A 14,994-nucleotide genomic window follows, 5' to 3' on the forward strand; every position below is an offset into this window, starting at 1 on the left:
ACTGGGCTCAGTCCCTGTGCCCCTTATAAACACCTGCCCCCTAATAGGCAACAGGTGTATCTCCTTAAGCCAAAATGATCCAATGGCTTTAGGTGACAGGAGGGCTGGATGCAAGGCCCGGAGTCCGGAGTCCACGGACCGGAGCAAGACCCAGAAGGCGGGCTCCGGACTGGACCCTAACACCAAATCAGTCAGAATGAGCTTTGCTGATATCATGAAAGTAATACCGGAGCATTTAGAATGAAATGCTTTAGGTTTCATAAATGGAATCAAAAGGAGCGGAGTCCATTTCAGCATACTTGGCTGAATGAAAGGGTTTGTCAGAGCATTGTCAGTTAAGTGATGTGCTTTATTATGCATTCAGAGATCATTCAGCTTGTGGAATCCTACAAGAAAGCAATCAAAAACAGCTCCTAACTGAAGCACAAAGTACACTTTAAAGAGCAGTTGAAAATGCTGTATCAGATGACAAGCAGAAAAAGACAGATCTGAGTTGTGTTCAGGAATGAAAGTGAGCATGAACAAGATCAGAACATCAAAACAGAAACCTGCCTGGCTGAACAAATTGTGTTACCATTGTGGCAGGGGCTCACATATACCAAACTGTTGCAGGTTAAAGAAGAGAAAAATGTAAGTCAAGTTGCAGTTTCAAATCAAAACTGCATTTAGTTAATGAAAAATATGGTAATTCAAAGTACGTTTATTATCAATGTGTGTATGTGGTATATAATCCTGAGATTTGCTTTACCCACAGACAATCATGAAACAAAGAACAATGAAATCATCAAAGAAAAAATCAAACCCTTCTCACACGCGCATGCAAAAAAAAATCACACAAATGGCAAGAAAATAGGAGTGAAAATTCAGAATATGAAACACAAAATCAAAAGGCATATGTCAATGCAGTTCAGCTCAGTGTTCATTATTTGCAGGCTGCCCCTGGAACTAGAAGCTAGAACACATCAAAAACCTGAATTCGAGTCCAAATATACAATCCTCGTTGATTTTACCTTGATCTGGCCCCAACTGCTGAGAGCATCGAGCAAGAGAGAGAGATCACTTGAAACCAAAGACCTACCCTCGGGATCAGCAAATGAGTGAGAATGAGAGACACCTACTCCAGCATCAGCAACAGGAGGTTGGTAGACCGGGTTGAATGTTCACTAACCTTCTGCACCCAACTCAATGATTTCAGTCTTCCTCGTTACTTTAATCGACAGGAGATAGAGTCAATATTGGCCCATGCCCCGTCTCCAGGCTTCCTGGCTTCCATGCCGCATGGTTTGGTCACAGCTTCGAGGATCACTGTCAGAGATGGGAAAGCATCAGATCTTCTGATCGGCCCAAAATCACACTGCCAGAATGTCGATAACAGGCTGTAACAGTAGCAGAACTGTATCTGAAATAAAAAGATGTAAATTAAGTGAAAGGAATTAATGAGAGTGACACAAGACTGTGTAGCCTTGAGATTTACTATGTGAGAAGTGAATGTTAAATTAATTAAAAAGAAATTGGACACTGGTTCGGCTATTTCAGTCATTCTACAATATGAGTTTGAATGATATTAAATTGAAGCAGGCAGATATCCAAATAAGATCTTCCACTAGAGAAAAGATAACTTCATATGATCATAATGTAGGAGCAGAATTAGTTCATTTCACCCATCGTGTCTTCTCCGCTATTTCATCACGGCTGATCCCTTCTTCCTCTTAGCCCCAATCTCATGCCTTTTCTCTGTATTCTTTCTTGTCCTGACCAATCAAGAATTATCAACCACTGCCTTAAATATACATAAAAATTTGGTCTCCACAGCTGGTTGTTGTAACGAATTCTATAGATCCACCACACTCTGTCTAAACAAGTTCCTTCTCATCTCCTTTCTAACATGACCCTCCTCTATTAATAGGCTATATCCTCTGGTCTTAGACTCTCCTACTATAGGGAACATCCTCTCCATATCCACTCTATCAAGGCCTTTCATGATTCGACAGGTTTCAGTTAGGTCACCCCTCATTCTTTTGAATTCTAGAGAACACAGGCCCAGAGCCATCAAATAATCTTCACATGGCAAAACATTCAATCTTGGAATAATTTTTGTAACACTTTTTTGAACTCTTTCCACTTTCAGTACATCCTTTCTCAGACAAGGGGCTTAAAACTGCTGACAATATTACAAGTGAGGCCTTACCAGCACTTTATAAATTCTCAACATTACATCCTTGTTTCATATTCTAGTTCTCTAGAAATGGTTGCTAAAACTGCATTTGCCTTCTTCACCACAGCCACAACCTGAAAACTATCCTATAAGGAATCCTGCACAAGGACTTCCAAGTCACTTTGGGCTCAGTTTTCTGTATACAGGTGTTCTCCATTTTTTGAACGTTCGCTTTACGACACCTCGCTGTTATGAAAGACCTACATTAGCTACCTGTTTTTGCTAACAGAAGGTGTTATAACCATAACGAAAAAAAGTAGCGCACGATAAAAGGCAGCGCGCTCCCCGAGCAGCCAAGTTTCTCCCCCAGTACTGCATTCTAGCCACCATTGCTTAAACACGTGCCGGTGATCATCTGTGCTTTATGTCGATTTATTTTGTGCATCCGTTAGCAAGATAAATTCTAAGGTATTGGAAAAGCCTAGAAGAGCTCGTAAGGGTGTTACACTTAGCGTAAAACTAGACATAATTAAGCATTTCCATCATGGTGAATGAAGTAAGGACAAAGTGAGTTTTTTCTTGTGGAAAATGACAAAAGTGATGTTGAAGAGGTTTTGGCATCCCATGATGAAGAACTGATAGATGAAGAGCTGATGCAATTGGAAGAGGAAAGGATAACAATTGAAGCTGAACACAGTAGCGAACGGACCAAAAGTGAAATCGTCCAGGAACTGAACGTGAAGCAACTGAGATTTTTGGTGCAATTGACAATGCTACAATGATTGCAGAAAAGTATGACTTTAATTTTGAAAGGGTATGTAGGTTTAGGGCATATTTGCAGGATGGTTTGAGTGCTTACAAAGAGCTGTATGAAAGAAAAATGCGCAAGGCTAAGCAGTCATACATACAGTCATTTTTCAAGCCTTCCACATCAGCCACAGTAGATGACGAAACTCGACCTTCGGCATCAAGGGAGGCAGACATAGAAGAAGGTGACCTGCCTGCCTTGATGGAAACAGACAACGATGAGATGACACCCCAGTCTCCTCTACCTCCCACCACCCCAACCTCCGACAACTCTGCCTAACACACCATCATCAGTGTGCTCGCTGTCTTCTGGATACCAGTAAGTGAAACTACACTGTATGTACATTATTTCTACTTTAAATAGGCTGTGTATTTTTATGTGTTATTTGCTACAATCTGTTATTTGGTATGATTTGGCAGCTTTATAGATTAAAGGTTACTGGAGAGGGTGTTTCTGCCGAGAGCACTTGTGCAGAGTGTTTCTGCTGAGAGCGCTTGAGTGAGATTTTTGCTACAGTGGACAGTGCTGCAATGATTGCAGAAAAGTATTTCTACTTTATATAGGCTGTGTATTTATCATATCATTCCAGCTTTTACTGTATGTCACTGTTATTTTAGGTTTTATGTGTTATGTGGCATGATTTGGTAGGTTATTTTTTGGGTCTGCAAATGCTCACAAATTTTTCCCATATAAATGGTAATCCCTTCTTCGCTTTATGACATTCCAGCTTATGAACCATTTCACAGAAACACTCTACCTTTGGATAGCAGGGGAAAACCTGTATTCTCTTCATTTAGAAAATAGTCCTCCCTTTAATTTCTTTCAACAAAATGTCTGACCATACTCTTCCTGACACTGTGTTACATACCAGCAGCAATAGATCACAAATTGGGTCAGGTTTTGATGTTTAAACCATTATCTTTATTAGTAGCTACTCATAATATAAGAAATCAAATGAAATAAACTCTCTCTCTTTCTCTCTCTCTATTACTGAAAATCCCAGAAGTCCGATGCAGCTTATTATACTGATATTATTGTCCTGCCTCCTCCAGGCATTTCTCACAGTAAATGAAACCTGTGGGCATGTAAAAACTCCCTCCCCCCCCCCAAAAAGGGAAAATTTTGATCTGGAAGGGCAAAATTTTAACTACAAAATGTGAAAGAATACATGTCTGGTTAATGTATAGCATGCTACAGACCTACATATTGCAGAAGGGCATACAAATAATAAATTCCACTCCACTGTTAATACATTGCAGGCTTAACATCTAGAAAGACAATCAGAAATTATGTTATCCTTGCCTTTAATGTGAGTTATCATAGTCTCATACTCCTGCAAAATCAAACTCCAATTTAACAACTTTCTATTTTTGTTTTTCCCTTTACTCAAGAACACCAATGGATTATGATCTGTATAAATCACAAGTGGTTTCTGAGCTGGGCAAACATACACATCAAAATGTTACAAAGCCAGAATAAGTGAAAATAATTTGTTCTTGATGGTAGAATAATTTCTTTGATGTTCATTAAATTTCTTTGAAAATTAAGCCACAGGATGTTCAATAATATCATAATCATCCTGTTGTAGTAACACTGATCCTGCAGCTTCATCACTGGCATCCATAAGTATGGAAAATGGCTTTGCAAAGTCAAGTGACCTGAGCACAGTTTGGTGACATAAGATAGCTTTCAATTTATCAAATGCCTCCTGACAAGACTCTGTCCAATCAAACTTTTCACCCTTCTTCAAGAGGTAATCAACGGGAGAGCAACATCAGCAAAATTCTTACAGAATTTGGAATAATATACAGCCATTCCCAGAAATCTTCTCAGAGCTCAACAGACAACGCCATTGCCATCACCCTCCACCTGCCCCTAACCCACCTGGACAAAAAAGAGATGTACGTTCGAATGCTATTCATAGACTTCAGTTCAGCATTCAACACAATCATCCCTCAGAAACTGATTGGAAAGCTGAGCCTACTGGGCCTGAACACCTCCCTCTGCAACTGGATACTAGACTTCCTGACTGGGAGATCTCAGTCAGTCTGGATTGGAAGCAGCATCTCCAACACCATCACACTGAGCACGGGTGCCCCCCCCAGGGCTGTGTGCTCAGTCCACCGCTGTTCACTCTGCTGACCCATGACTGTGCTGCAACACACAGCTCGAACCACATCATCAACTTCGCTGATGACACGACCGTGGTGGGTCTTAGCAGCAAGAACAACGAGTCAGCTTACAGAGAGAAGGTGTAGCGGCTAACGGACTGGTGCAGAGCCAACAACCTGTCTCTGAATGTGAACAAAACAATAGAGAAGGTTGTTGACTTCAGGAAGGCATGGAGTGACCACTTCCCGCTGAACATCAATGGCTCCTTGGTAGAGATCGTTAAGAGCACCAGATTTCTTGGTGTTCTCCTGGCGGAGAATTTCACCTGGTCTCTCAACACCGGCTCCATAGTAAAGAAAGCCCAGCAGTGACTTTACTTTCTACGAAGGCTGAGGAAAGTCCATCTCCCACCCCCCATCCTCATCGCATTCTACAGAGGTTGTATTGAGAGTATCCTGAGCAGCTACATCACTGCCTGGTTCAGAAATTGCAACCATCTTGGATCACAAGACCCTGCAGCAGATAGTGAGGTCAGCTGAGAAGATCCTCGGGGTCTCTCTTTCCGCCATTACAGACATATATACTACATGCTTCATATGCAAAACAAACAGCATTATGAAGGATCCCATGTACCCCTCATACAAACACTTCTCCCTCCTGCCATCTGGGAAAAGGCATCAAAGCATTCAAGCTCTCACAACCAGACTATGTAACAGTTTCTTCCCCCAAGCTATCAGACTCCTCAATACCCAGTGCCTGGACTGACACCTTACTGCCCAATTGTCTTGTTTATTATTTATTGTAATGCCTGCACTGTTTTGTGCACTTTATGCAGTCCTGGGTAGGTCTGTAGTCTAGTGTAGTTTTTTTCTGTGTTTTTTTTTACGTAGCTCAGTCTAGTTTTTGTACTGTTTCATGTAACACCATGGTCCTGAAAAACGTTGTCTCATTTTTTACTGTGTACTGTACCAGCAATTATGATTAAAATGACAATAAAAAATTGCCTTGACTTTTTTACCAGTTGGAATTGGAACCTCAGAAACTGCCTGAACTTTTGCCTGAACAGGAGCCAACATGCCCTGAGCTACAACATAACTAAGATAGGTCACAGTGGCATGGCCAAATTCACTCTTAGCTAAGTTCACTGTAAGGTTGGTCTTTGAGAGCCTGTCAAACAGCTTTTCCACTGCAGAGATACGGGCTTCCCATGTGTCATTTCCTGTGATCAAATCATCAATATAGGCATCTGTGTCTTCTAACCCTTGAATTACAGAATTAATCATTCTCTGGAATGTTCCTGGAGCATTTTTCATTCCAAATGACAGATCATTGTACTCATCCAACCCAGAAGGTGTTACAAATGCAGAAATTTCTCTACCTCTATCCGTTATTGGAACACACCAATACCCTTTCAACAGATCAATCTTTATAAGAAACTTAGCCCTTCCAACCTTACTTACACAGTCATCCACTCTGGGGATGGGATAAGCATCTGTTTTTGTTATAGCATTCACGTTTCTGTAATCAGTGCAAACCCTGATACTACCATCTGGCTTAGGTACCATAGCACAAGGTGAACTCCTATCTGAGTACAATGCTTAATAATACCATTTTACAACATATACTCAATTTCTTGTTCAGCAAGTCTACATTTCTCAATATTCATGCAATATGGATGTTGCTTTATAGGTTTGCCATTGCTGACATCTACAGCATGTGAGGCTATTGTGGTTCTTTTAGGGACATCAGGATACAAATCCCTAAACTTCACGATCAACTGCTTCACCTGCTGCCACTGCTGTGGCTGTAAATGAGCCAATTTCTCATCAAGATTTTACAAAATAATCTAATTTATCAATCTGGCTGAAATAATGTTTCGTTTAAAATGAATCTGAGATGGATCAGCTACTATGTTCCCAGCGAGGTCAGACTCATTGTTATTGACAACAATGGTCACAGCTGCCATTTGTTTTTCATATTATGGTTTAAGCATGTTTATGTGACGAAGCTATGTTGGCCTATGTCTATCTTATATTTTGACTACATAATCTACATCATTGACTCTAGACACAATCTCATAAGGACCATAGAATTTTGCTTGCAAAGGGTTCATTTGCATGGGAAACAAAACAAGCACTTTATCTCCCACCTGGAATAACCTCATTTTTAGCTTGTTTATCATACCAAGTCCTCATTCTTCCCTGGGCTGATTTAAAAATTTCCCTTGCTAAGTTGCAAGCTGGTTTCAATCTGTCCTTGAATTTTAAAACATAGTCTAACAGATTAATATGCACATCATTCTTAATCCACTGCTCTTTTAACAATGCCAAAGGTCCTTGGACCTGGTGTTCAAACACAAGTTCAAAGGGTCTAAAGCTTAGGGACTCTTGCACTGACTTCCTTACTGCAAATTAAAGCAAGTATACTCCCTCATCCCAATCCTTCTCATTTTCAATACAGAATGTCTTAATCATGGTTTTGAGGGTAGAATGAAATCATTCTGAGGCCTCTTGGGATTCTGGATGGGACGCAGATGACGTAACTTGTTTGGCTCCCAGTTCGTAAACTACCTGCTGGAACAATCCTGACATAAAATTACTTCCTTGATCAGATTAGATTTCTTTAGGCAGACCAAATAAAGTGAAGAACTTTGAGAACCTTCAACACAGTTTTAGTTTTTATATTCCTGAGAGGTATTGCTTCTGGAAATCTAGATGCTGTACACATGATAGTTAGCAAATACTGATGGCCAGCTTTAGTCTTTGGCGATAGGCCAATACAATCCACAATAACTTTAGAAAAGGGTTCATAAAATGCTGGAATAGGCTGTAGTGGGGCCATTGGGGTGACCTGATTAGGTTTATCCACAACCTGACAAGTGTGACAAGTCTGGTAAAATGTCGTAACATCTTTCCTCAAACCAGGCCAGAAGAATTTTTTCAAAACTTTTTTCACACTTTTATTCACACCTAGATGGCCACCCAAGGGCATATTATAGGCCAAAGTTAAAATCTCATTCCTATAGACACGAGGAATTACTACCTGGTGAAAAATTGCCCACTCCTCACTTGCAGGAATATCAGGTAGTCTCCACTTCCTCATTAACACTCCATCCCTGAAATAGTAACCTATTGGCACTTTCTGAATCTCATCACCTGGGAGAGCTTTTTCTCTCAAAACTGCAATCCCAGGGTCTCTGCTCTGTTCTACTATAAACTCCTTCCAAGACAGAGACAAATCTTTATGGTCAGCCCTACTACAAGAATCCTGCTCAAACAGTGAAGGCAGGAAAGTCTCTGACAAGTCATCAAAATCTGAATCCCAATTTGGGCTACCATAGGTAGCAGAACCATTTGCATTGGCCATAGCTCGACTTACTGCGCAGGATGGATATGTGTCAGAATCTGTCTTTGGATCATCAGTGATTGGCTTAATCATCAGCTGCACTGCAGGAAAAGCTTTGCCACCTGCTAGGCCATTCCCTAACAACAAAGAAACACCTTCCACCAGTAAACTGATTTGTAGTCCTATTTTAACCGGTCTTGAAACTAACTGACTTCGAAATCACTTTATGCAGAGGCACAGAAACAACGTTGCCTTCAATGCCTTTAACAAGGTTTACCTCACCAGTGGCAGTCTCATCACTAAACTTTAGAACATTGTCTAACAAAAGCGAATGAGAAGTCCCAGTATCTCAAAGAATTTTCACTGGTTCACGGGTTGATCCTTCATTCACTGACAGAAACTTATCTGACATAAAAAGAAGGAATTGTTTTCTAACCATGCCAGACATCTTAACCTTTGACAGAACTTCATCAGAATGTCTGGAACCCCATGGGTTCACAGGTGTTTCAAAGCGCTGAATACAGGCATCTGGAACTGCCTCCTTTTCCTTCTTCTGATTTAGGAGGAAGCAATTTGCCATAACATGACCAGGTTTCCTACAATAGTGACAAGTAGGACCAGACTGCTTCTCCTTTAATTGCTTTGCTTCATCCTTACCTCTGTCACCAGTCCCAGATTTAATTTCTGGTTTACCCTGACTATCCATACTACTCTTTTGGAAGGTCTTACTTGGGTAAACTTAAACTTGTGGGTTAGAGCAAACTCATCTGCAAGCTTAGCAGATTCTTGCAAAGTGGTAGCATCCTTTTCATCTAAGTATATCTTTATTTCATTATAGACACACCTTTTAAATTCTTCAATTAAAACCAACTCTTTCAGTATGTCAAAATCACCATCCACATTTTTAGATATGCACCATCGTTCAAAACACATAGACTTCTCATAAGCAATTTCCACATGAGTCTGGTTCACAGATTTCTTCAAATTCCCAAACCTTTGCCTATAGGCTTCTGGAACCAGCTCATAGGCTTTAAGCACAGTCTTTTGTACTGTCTCATAATCAGCTGCATCATCAACTGACAGGGCAGAATAAGCCTTACCCTTAATAAGCCTTACCCTTAATTACATTCTGTAATAAGAGAGGCCAGTCAACTTTTGGCCACTTTAGGCTCTGAGCTACTTTCTCAAAATGCTGAAAGTATTTATCAACCTCAGCTTCATCAAATGGAGGGACCAATTTAACTTCCCGACTGGCAACAAGCTTATCACCAGAGTCAAATGCTAGACCCCCTTGTTGCAGTTTCTCTATCTTCTCTAGTTCAAACTGTCTTCGTTTGTCTGCTTCTTCAGCTTCAAATTGTCTTTGTCTGTCTGCTTCCTCCCTCTGTTTTTCTGCCTCCTCAGTTTCAAGCTGCTTTGGTCTTAGCTCAACCTCGAGCTGTTTTCATCTTTCCTCAGCCTCCATCCTTAGTTTTTCCAACTTGTACCGGAGCTCAAGATCACTGGGTTTACTTTCAGAAAACAACCTTAACACCTCATTGTCAAACTTCCCCAAAGAAATATAGTGCTCAGCTATTTTCCTCTGAATCTTTACCGTTTTCATAGATGATTTTATCAAAACAAATCCCAGCTTTTTAGCAATAGCCACCAAATCATTCTTTTTGGCATTCGCTAATGTCTTAGGGGTTGACGATGTCAAAAATTCATTAATATCCATTGCTGCTGGTTTCCACACACAAGTCAATCAAAAAAGAAGTAACCAATCAGACTGATGATCAATCAATCAATCAATAAGCTCCAATTTTGTTCATGTCGTGGGTGAGCCCCCAGTACAACTGTATTCCAATTACCATTTCTTTGGCCATTCTCCAAATCTATCTGAGTCCTGTAGCTCTCTGCTTTCTCAAAACTACCTGCCTCTCCAGCTACCTTCATACCTTCTGCAAACTTTGCAACAAAGCCATCAATTCATTCATCCAAACCATTGACACAATATAGAAAGAATTGGTCCCAACACAGACACCTGTGGAACACCACCAGTCACCAACAGCCAATCAGAATAGGCTCCCTTTATTCCCACTCTTTGCCTCCTGCCAATCGGCCGCTGCTTTATCCATGCTAGAATCTTTCTTATAACACCATGGACTTGTAACTTGTTAAACTGCCTCATGTGTGGCAATGTCACCGTGGTTCAGATATGGCCCAAGTGTCACAGAAGCAGGTTGTAAGAGACACAGAAGCAGGTTGATAGTTCACAGACTTTAATGTGAACAGTGTTAAAGAGAAAATAAAACAATAAACAGAAGGCCAACAGGGCCGTCAACTATAACTCAAATGGAAAATGAAGCCTACCCTGCAACTGAAAACAACAAAGAATAAAATGAATACTGCTAGTCTTCAGAGTCAGTTGACCAAATAGTCCAATTTCTCAGTCAAGGCGGAACACAAACAGGCAGCGCAGGTTGCTGTGTCCAAGTCGCAACAAATACAATGGAATGAACGGAGTTAAATACGATCACAATGAAATAATAATTAACTGACACGTGCATATTCACAAGCACAATTGCCTTATTTATTGCACTGTCGAACCCATGGTTGTGACAGGGCCCCCCTCTCTAGCCGCAGCCCTTGATCCACCACAGACCTGTGGCTGCTGGAAGTCCCAAATGAGGGACTTGGCCAAGATATCCTTCAGTGATGCTGGTAGATAAGTGCCATGGTGTGCACTGCCAATATCGGAGTCAAAGACTTCTATGTAGAGACAGAAACAAGAGCTTATGCAGAGGTACCTCGACCAAGTGACGCCGTGAAATGAATCATTCTCAAACTGAGGACCCTCCGATTGGAGCTAATCCAGCATCTGCTTCAAGTTAAAACTAACACAGAATCCCTGAGCCTACCAAAATAAACTTAACGAACAAACAGAAAGCACCAGGAAACCGCATTACAAAGAACACCACACACAAAATGCTGGTGGAACACAGCAGACCAGGCAGCATCTATAGGGAGAAGTGCTGTCGACGTTTCGGGCCGAGACCCTTCGTCAGGACAAGAGCAAGTTACAAAGAGCGAGTTGCCCGAGAAAAACACAGGGAACTCTTAAACCACTAATAACTGTTAGAGCAACGATTAACCACTAATAACTGTTAGAGCAACGATTAATCTTAAAAACGTTAGAGTCCAAAACTCTCTGATGCCCTACACAGGCCTGAAGAAGTCACCACATGACCACCCCCCTCCCTATAGCTGACACCTGATGGCCCAGGAAGACCTAAAAACGTGAGATCCAGGGATGACTCGAGAGACCTGGGGAACTTGAGAGGCAGGAAGACTTAGGGAACCAGAGAGACTGAGAGACCTGAGGAACCCCAGCAGACTGAGAGACTGGAAGACATCCCACCCTGCAAAAACTCATTTCACCACCATCCCTGCCCCCTGCAACCACATATTACCCCTCCCCCCAGTCGACCTCCAATGGTGCATGTATACAGGACATTTGATTATGAAAGAACACAGCAATTTACTTGATCACATATTGAAACTATATATATATATTTGGCAGCACCAAAAGCAGCTTCATCAACTGGCAGAGCTCTTTGAATCTCAACTGCCCTGTGCTCACAGATTTTACTTTGGACAGCCTCCCCCAGAACTCATAAACTGACAAATTTTTGTAGTTTGGCGCCAGTCCTTCAAGGTTAGTTGAGACATAATCCAAGAATTCCAAGTGGAGCTGTTCTTTTGCATCTGCTATGTTCACAATAACTGCTGTCTTGGTTGATAAGCAGGCATAGCTTTTTGCTATTTCTGAATCAGGAAACATTTTCCTGAATAGCTTCCCTGTGTGCTTACACACCTGGAATGGCAGGTTATGCTCAACAATTAAAGACACCTCCGCTCTAGTGACCTTCTCTATCAGATTTTGGGTTTCTGCTGAAAAGAACTGTGAATTATCTGAGCAGCCTTCCCTGCACTTAGCCTCCCTAATATGTTGTGGGCCCTAAAAGAAACAAAAAAAACATAAGGTGTATCCTTATTATATTGTCTTATGCAGAAAATGTGACATTAAAATATGTACTTATAGTATATTATCATGGAGTCATTTTTTAAATTCTATTACAACTTTAAGCAAGTCTACAGGGAGTTTGGCCTCATCACATAAGACATCAATAGAGTAGCTCTTTAGCAGCTAGCCAGCTAGTTTAAATAACATTAACTATGCTAATGAATGAATGACACCTGTTAAACTCGCCTCAACATGTCTTTTACAGTCATTTAACCCACCATGGGCAATACAAAAGTCACTGTTGCAAACAGTGCAGCAAGCAACACTAACATTATTTTTGACCCCTATTAGGCAGGGGTACACTTTAGTGTAGTCTGGGGTGAAGTACGTTTTATATTTTCTTTTTTTGGAACACTCTGCCATGGCGCAGCAGGACACTAGGACACTAAACTGAACTGATAGACAATGGAAGAGAGAGGTTGACTGTAAAGCCTGCCCACAGAGAAAACTGATAGGTCTACTTAGCATAAAGAGAGACCAATCATATATATCACACACACACACACACACACACACACACACAATCGATTTCCAGTTTTCCAGGATATTGTATATAATTTGCGGGCGTCAGGAAGCCACTATCAATATGCGGGAGAATCCCAGAACTTCTGGGGGAGGTGGGATGTCTGGACTGGGGAAATCCTGAGAGACCTGGAAACCCCAACAGACTGAGATTAAGAAACTTCAGGCAGGGCTGGGAGGGAGGCTTGGAAGTCCTCGAGATGTGGTGGACATTGAGAAACCCTAAGCACATCGAATAAGCCTTGGAAACAATCGGGAAAAATAAAAACTTTGGGAACATAGAGAAAAGTTTTTGGGAAACCTTGAAAATGTATTGAAATATTTTTGGAAGTCTATTTTCTCCACAATTTCTAAAGCTTTAAAAATTAATTTACAACCTAATAAATTAACAGTTTTATTTGGTATAATCCTTCAATATATTCATGGTATTTCTCCATCAGACCAAAATGTAATTGCATTTGTTACATTATTGGCCAGAAGGGCTATTTTGTTGAAATGGAAATATACTTCCGTTCCTACTTTGATACAATGGTTTTCCCAGGTGAGGTTATGTCTTAGTTTGGAGAAAATCAGAAGTCGAATTTTTGATCTTCGATTCGATTTTGAGAAAAGGTGGGGCTCATTCACCCGCTACTATCATCTGATTTGTGTTATTGAATATTGTTTCCTTCTGATTTTTCTTTAAGTGGATTTGAGTTGGCGGATTGATGTTTCTTTTATGTAAGCATGTATGATGTATAGCTCCGCAGTTGTGCTCCCAATGGGTTTTTGTTTTTTTTTAAGTTAGTAGGGGTTCTTTTATTCCTTCTTTTTCTTATTAAAAATATTCTTAACACTTTACTTTTTTATTATTATTCATATATTCCTTAGCTTTGTTAATCAGTTATATGATCATTTAATTCCTTATTGCACATAATGACATATTGACTTAATGTATCTTTTTTGTCAATCTTCAGTAATAATTAATAAAAAAGATTTTAAAATGAAATGAAAATGTGAACCTTGAAACCTAGAGAAGCAACCTTTTCAATTCTTGCTCACAATGTTTTATCTTTCACAATGTTTCCAGAGGCAAATAGGATACACTCTCAATTTTACAGATCAAGACAGCATAGACAGGTTCCTTTCATCACAAAGCTAGCTGGTTCTCTGTGGATTTGTTCAATTTGCTACATGAAAGTTTGATTTTCCCTGTCTATACCATGACTTTCATCAAGAGGTTAAAAATACTCTTGATAGGGTTACCTTACTTGTGCATTTACACAGTCCAGCCAGGGATCAGCTTTTGGAGTCGGGCTGTTCCAGAATTTACACTATTGACTTGAATGATGATTTGTTGAATCAATGGATAAGCTTGCTTGAAGCGTTCATTTGTATGCAGACCTGAGTCACAGGACCATAAAGCTACAGACCTGAGTCATGGGACCATAAAGCTACAGACCTGAGTCACAGGACCATAAAGCTACAGACCTGAGTCTCGGGACCATAAAGCTACAGACCTGAGTCTTGGGACCACAAAGCTGGGAACCTGGATACTTGAGAGTTGAAAAGCTTGGAATGGATACTGGAGAAACTCATGCAGACTAGAGAAGCTCGGTATGTAGAATCGGGACTCTCAGAATGCAGAGTCAGGACATGCACTCAGAATAAAGGCACCCTATCCTCAAGCCACCAATGTCAAAACGTCACTGTTCATACTTTGCTGGGTCCATTAGTTGGCAAGATACTTCTGTCATGATGGAGACAGAAACAGTTTCTACATAGGAATTCCAACAGAACATTGTTGCCTCGACGAATCATTCTGACCAATGAATCTCATGGCCAAAGTCAGATACCCTCTCTTTGCTGGGTGCATCTTTGTGTGGTCGAGACTTGCTGTCAATGGGTTCTGATATGCCCTAAGTGCGGAGTGAGAGACACTGACACAGGTCGATAGTTCACAGACTTTAATGTGAATAGTGTTAAAGAGAAAAGAAAACAATAAAT

At 40.7% G+C, this 14,994-nt stretch overlaps 1 protein-coding gene across 1 annotated transcript in view; it reads right to left on the reverse strand.

The window, feature by feature from the left end:
- Positions 1–14,994, reverse strand: part of LOC132395140 (uncharacterized) — a 102,431-nt gene that overhangs the window by 63,530 nt on the left and 23,907 nt on the right. Inside the window, exon 2 of the mRNA XM_059971440.1 lies at positions 1,169–1,399. The gene's annotated coding sequence lies outside the window, so the exon portion shown is untranslated. The remainder of the gene's footprint in view (positions 1–1,168; positions 1,400–14,994) is intronic.

This window comes from Hypanus sabinus, chromosome 6 (assembly GCF_030144855.1).
Source record: "Hypanus sabinus isolate sHypSab1 chromosome 6, sHypSab1.hap1, whole genome shotgun sequence".
Lineage (NCBI taxonomy): Eukaryota > Metazoa > Chordata > Chondrichthyes > Myliobatiformes > Dasyatidae > Hypanus > Hypanus sabinus.